Genomic DNA, 6,887 nt, shown 5'->3' with positions numbered 1-6,887 from the left:
AAAGACATACAAAGTCAGAGCAGGTCTCGGAGCATCCTATCTAGCTGCTAGCTCATTATGTCCCTGTTCACTGCAAGGGAATTAGACTTTTTTTCTTACTTTCTTTTTTCTTTTTTTTTTTCCTTCCTTCTTTTTTTTTTTTTTTTTTTAATAATAATAATAAATAAATGAGTAAATGTGAGATGTTTCAGCATTTGTTTATATAAAAATACCATGGCACACAGATGGTCATTAAAATCATTGAAATTTCTAGTATTTTCCTCCATGTAAAATAGAAGCTACTCTGAGAATAAGTGGTATGCTGTTGAAGTGATAATTGCATTATTTACAAACTGTGAAATATTATGGAGAACTGCCCAATTCTTTTGTCATATGAAAGTGAATTACTTGATTGAGAAGGCAATTATTAAATATTTATAAGTGAAATGCATTGATACCAAGTATGCCACGTCAATATTTAGCAGTACTTGAAGACTTAAGCTTGCTTTCTATTTAATGTGGAGAGGGTGAGTAGACAAAACAGAAACAGTGGCTTTAATTTTGTTATGGTTTGCTGTTTATTATACTTTTCCATAGCTGGAATGATTTTACATCTTTATTTTTTTTTTTCCTCTCTCTCTAAAATTTGGCTTATATTAAATAAATACATGCCATAATTCAGTTATAATTCAGTATAATTCAGATAGCCTATTGATATCACAGGAGTTCTGATAGTTGTCTGTGCTGCCATTCATGTACATGTACTTGGATTTCTTGTGACCTAAAGAAAATGCTGTAGAAATATTTCAGCACAGAATAGGCTACAGGAAAAAGACAAAACAAAACAAAACAACACTTAAAACTAAGCTTTTGACAGAATGAAGCTGATACAAAAAGTTTTAAATGGACGCTGCAAAGAATTTAATGTTAAGAAATAGGGACGAAAGACTCCAACATTCTTGTTAGATAAAAGTCTTCAACAACAAGAAAATACATATTTGGAACTACAATTCTGAATTGATAGACCATTTGGAAATTCAATGCTCTTTGTTGTATATATATATATATATATATATATATATATATATATATATAACATAAAAAGAAATCCAATTTTTGAAGAGCATAACATTGAAGTTTTTTGTCTATTGTAGTTGTAGAAACATCTACTGGCAATATCTCATAGAAAATTTAGGAAAATGTGGTGCATAAAATATTTAGAAGTATGTTGAATCTGCAAAATATTAACTGAGTGAGGGGTGGTCTCATTTTATGACAAAACTGACATAAAGCCTTAAGTATGAGACTGTTATTATTCTCTATTTTAAGTACACTGTGTATGGAAAGAATGAAAAAGAGAAATCATGATGTTCCTTGCAACTGGGTTATTGTCTTTGAAAGATGTTTATTTCTGCATTTTGTTTGTTTATGTATTTATTGCTACTACAACTACTACATTTCAATGATGATTACCAATGAAGTTACATTTTTTCTCATAACGTCCTCTCCTCTCCTCTCCTCTCCTCTCCTCTCCTCTCCNCTTTCTCTTTTTTCTTTCCTTTGTTTTTTTTTCTTTTTCTTATGACCCTATCTGATAAAATAGTTCAATCTCACTTTCTCAGTCAGTTTCTGTAAAATCTATTTTATAATTTCTCTTTAGATGTCACCATGTACCATATCAGTTACTATGCCTTTGAAGATAATTTTTTTTTTAATTTTTATTTATTTATTTATTTGTTTGTTTGTCTTTTTGATAATTTATGCATGCAAACTGAATCTATACTTTCTAGGGTAAAAAAAAAAATCAATTAACTTAACTTCAGTTTTTCTGTAGTATATACTTCCAAAATGACACTTCACTAACCATTTTCCTGTTATATGTGCAATAAAAAATAATTATTTTTGCGCATGTGTGAGAAGATGGCATATTCTTATGTATATATTTGTCAAGTGGATAATTGCACAGACTTCTGGAACTGAAAGCTTCTAGAATAATTAGTCTTTATCAATCAAAAAATTTTCCAAAAATCTAAATCACTTTAGGAAGTTAGAGTTCATCACAGAATTATAGAGCCATAGAATCACTATGCTTGGAATTCTAAGATCATCAAGTCAACCTATCACCACCATGTCTACTAAACCATATCCCTCAGTGCCACAGATACATTTTTCTAGAACACCTCCAGGGACGGTGACTTTATCACTTTCCTTAGAAGGCTGTTTCAATGCTTGACTTATTTTTCAGAGAAGAAATTTTTCCTAATATCAAACCTCTCCTGGAACAACCTCAGGCAATTACCTCTCATCCTATGACTAGTTACCTGAGAGAAGAGGATGAGACTCACCTCATCATGATCTTCTTTCAGGTAGTTGTAGAGAGCAATGAGGTCTCCCCTGAGCTTCCCCCAGACCAAACAAACATAGTTCTCTCAGCGACTCCGCACTAGACTCGTGTTCCAGTCCCTTCACTAGCTATTCATTGCTATTCTTCAGACTCACCCCAGCACCTCACTGTCTTGTGGTTTGGGATCCCAACACAGTAATCAAGGAGTGGCCTCACCAGAGCTGAATACTGGGAAATAATCACTTCTCTAGTCCTAATGGCTACACTATTCCCGATACAAATCAGAATACTGTTGGTCTTTTTCAGCGCACTGGATCATGTTCACTAGGCTGTCAACTAACACCCCAGATCCTTCTGTGACATGCGGCTTTCCATTCACTCTATCTATCTCAAGGTCTGTAGCATTGATGTGACCAATGTGCAGGACCCAGCACTCAATCTCGTTAAAACTCAGATAAGTGACTTCAGCCCATTGATCTAGTCTGGTTCACTCCCTGTACAGCCTTTCTACCCTCAAAGAGATGAACACTTCTTCCCAACTTCATGTTATCATGTTGTTTTGTAACAAAAGTGCTCCAGGACACACACTGTATGCAATAATATGATACTGCTTTAGTTTCTGCAAGATGCAAATTTCAGCATAACTTGGTGATCTCAGGCAAGAACTGAAGGCATGAGGATTAATGCAGCCACTGTACCAACAGAGATCCCAGATGTATTTTCTCACTGATCCATTTATTTTGCAGTGCTTTCCCAGTAATCTGATATGAGCTTCCACAGCTGCCTTATATCAGAGCTGACCTTGAACGCTGGTAGTCAAACTCTGACAGGAGAAAGAGGTTACAGAGCAGAGTAGAGAAGTATGTTTATACTTAAAAAGTATAAAGTATAATAAAGTTTATACTTTATACTTGGAAGGAAGGAAGGAAGGAAGGAAGGAAGGAAGGAAGGAAGGAAGGAAGGAAGGAAGGAAGGAAGGAAAGAAAGAAAGAAGAAAAGAAAGAAAGAAAGAAAGAAAGATAAAAGAAAAACAGAAAGAAAGAAAGAAAGAAAGAAAGAAAGAAGAAAGAAAGTATTAAGAAGAAAGAAGAAAGAAAGAAGAAAGATAGAGAAAGAAAGAAAGAAAGAAAGAAGGAAACAAAGAAAGAAAGAAAGAAAGAAAGAAAGAAAGAAAGAAAGAAAGAAAAAAGGGTGGAAGGAGAAAGGGAGAAGGGGTGGAAGAAAGGAAGGTTAGTCTCATTTACTAGTGTATAAGTATCTGATGCCAGTGAGAAAAGACCTGAGATTTGAAGAGCATTAAAATAATTCCTTTCAAGTTCTAATATAGAACAGGAAAATATTGTTGTTGGTTTTTTTTTTTGTTGTTGTTTTTTTTGTTGTTGTTTTGTTTTGTTTTCCCCTAACATTTTCTGTTCATATTTAATTAAAGTGCTCAGAAGTAACCAATACTGAATCCAAGTTGCATAGCATTGCATCAAATAATATATCAAGTAATACTGTCCTCCAAAATCTACAAAATGCAATGAATGAATAAATGCATTCATAGAGGAGAAAAAAAAAATAATAATTCAAACCTTAATCATTCATCCCTAGACTTTCAAAAAACCCTGTTTCATCTGCATTCTCTCTTTTCATCCAGCTACCCTGAGGTTAACTCCGAAATTGTTTCTCTCTTCCACTCCTGACTATTTCTTTAGCTTTCTTTCATTTTTGTTCCAACCTTTGTTCTTGTTTTTTTTGTGTACATACTAATAACAGAAAACATGTTCTTTCCTATGTTCACCTTATCCAACTTGATTTTCTCATATTCCTTGCTCTCTGTCTCTTGAGACCGTCATTTTTTTTCTTTAATGTTTATTGGTAGTAGTGATTGACAGAAGAAGAGTAAAACAATGAAAAAATTTTTCTTTTTGCTTTAACTTTCTATTTATTTAGTTAGTTAGTTAGTTTTTCATATGAAAGGAATATGATCATACAATGATGGCTGGAATTCATATTTAAAATGCATTAAAATTTGGTAAAAAGCGAAGAAATATGTATAGAGATACATGCATTTATTTTCCAAATTATATGAATACTGTATCTATTATGGTGATGCTAATAGTACAAATAGATGTATCTTCATACTGCTTTTTGGATGTATACAAACACTGTTTTTCAAACAATATTTGACAAATTATAGTTTTGTATGATAAATGAATTCATATGTCAGTGCACAATGTTTAATATAAAACTTTAAACAGCCCACTTAAATTCTAAGAATTGAATTTCAGTCTCTTTAAAAGACATCTCTTATGCTGTCTAGGGTAAAACCATTTGCAGACACTTCAATGAAAATAGAAGCCATCAAATTTAAATATTGTTAAATAGGCATTTTTATTTGCTATTAATTTTGTGTGTATATGATAAGCAATTTCAAACAAATGATCACATGATAAAATGCCATATGACTATTGCCCCTCCAGACAAAGGATTTATCAACCCTTGGCCAGGACTTGTTTGGACTTGTTCCTCAGCAACCTTTGAGGCAATGGCATAGAAGAATAACCTCTTACAGTATATTTTCCATGTTTCATAAACAAAACTCTTAACATAAAGCTGTCTACATATTTCCACTAGCAGTAAACACTGTGGACAAATATAATATTCATACTTCTTTTCTCCCTAGTATTACTCAGTTTGTCTTTAGTCATCTTAAAGAAAGTATCTTCATGTTTGAATATGCCTTAAGCAGTATAATAAAATGTATCTGGTTGTCTTACTAGAAACTAGGATGCAAATACTGTGACTCGATGGGAGTTATAGTAGTACTGATAGCTGAAATTTATGTTTCATATAGAACTTTTTATTTTATACTAAATGCTATTAATGCTATTACAATATAATGTGTCCAGAGAGTAGCAGGCAAGAAATAGGATACATGTCTGGATTATACATAGAATACATGTAGAGTTAATTAAAAGTTAATAACTGTCATAACTCTTTCAGCCCCTCTGTTTTTGTTTGTTTATTTGTTTGTTTGTTTTTTTTTAATCCAGTAAAATAACAAGCAAAACAGACAAACAAAAAAAGAAAACAGTATAGGACTCCTTAACACTCTCCTATTTAATATAATATTGTAGTGCTTGATGAAAATGGCCAAGAAATATCAAAAAGTGATATGTTAAAGGAATGAATGCTAACACATCATATTGTATGCAGACCATAGTGTGCTGCTATGGATAGTAAAATCAATTATTAACCTAGTCAGTGCAATATATTCATTAAAAATTCTGATTGCCTTGAAAATCAATACGCAAATCAATACCCAAGGTGAGAGAAATAAAAAATGTGAGTGGACTGCACCTTAGACTTTGAAATGAAGTATATGACAAAACAAATGTAGATGCACAACAGATTTGCTTAATTTGACTAAGTTGTACTTCCTGACATCACCCCCTCCCCCCCTTGCTTTCAAGCGAATATTCAAAAAAAATTAAAAATAAAAATTAAAAAAAAAAATTGAAAATAAGATGACAAAAGAACAAGTTTCTTACAGTTTCTACAGCAAGAAAAATTGATGCAGTTTGCAAAGTCACCTTCCCATGTTTTCTATATTTGTCATGCTTACCTTGCCTTCTTGTCAACTATTTCTCAAAAATTGCTAAAGATCATTAAAGATTATATCTGAGAAAAGGAAAGTGGTCTCTGTTCACTGCTAGATAAGGTTAGAGATGGTCTATCCCTATCTCAGTGGGCATTTGTGCTTCAGGGCATAACATGTCACCTTCATAACTCTATATATCACTCCATGCTTATAATACACATTCTGAATTCCAAATGGATCTTCAGTCCCTTTAAAGACAGTGCAGATACATATAGCAGCTAGTGAAAAATCATATTTATTCTATGAGATGGGAAATGTAAAACTGAGTAGAGTTGAAAGAAAAGTGCAGCTTTTAAGTAATCTTGGATTACATTTAATCCTTTGGGCAAGGATCAAATTTACTTCCGTATTAGAAGTGTGGAAGAATATGCCTTTGTGTTTGTTTAAATCTACCCATTTGTCAGGAGGGAAAACTTTATATCTGATAAAAGTCCAGCTAGTGGTTTGCTTGGCAAATATATCTCAGAAATGGAACGCTGTGTTTCTAATTATTGAAAAAATATGGTTTTGCTAAGTGCAAAGTAGCAGAGCTCTACAATTCAACTTTTCTTCTTTACAACATCTCCATACTTATCAATCCAAAAGAGAGGTCCTTTTCTGCAAAAGTCAAGAGGTACTGATTGGTACATATACTGATTGGTACATAATTCTCAGAGCAAGAGTGTAGAATTTGTATCTGAATCACTTTTTCACTTTTTTTTTTCTTTTTTTTTTTTTTTCTTTTTTATGTAAAGGCATCAGGGCGATGCTTCATCTCCAATTATAACTCATTATATTTCCATTGTATTTCCAAAATGATAGTTAAGATTACAGACTCGTGTTAAACTTTTTAAAAAATAAATGTAAAAAGCAGACAATCTCCCATTATTTAGGATGGTCATTGAAGATTTAGAACGCACTTTCAAGCTTCTCATTATA

The sequence above is a fragment of the Coturnix japonica genome, chromosome 1 (genome assembly GCF_001577835.2).
Source record: "Coturnix japonica isolate 7356 chromosome 1, Coturnix japonica 2.1, whole genome shotgun sequence".
Classification (NCBI taxonomy): Eukaryota; Metazoa; Chordata; class Aves; order Galliformes; family Phasianidae; genus Coturnix; species Coturnix japonica.
This window is presented reverse-complemented; position numbering follows the sequence as displayed.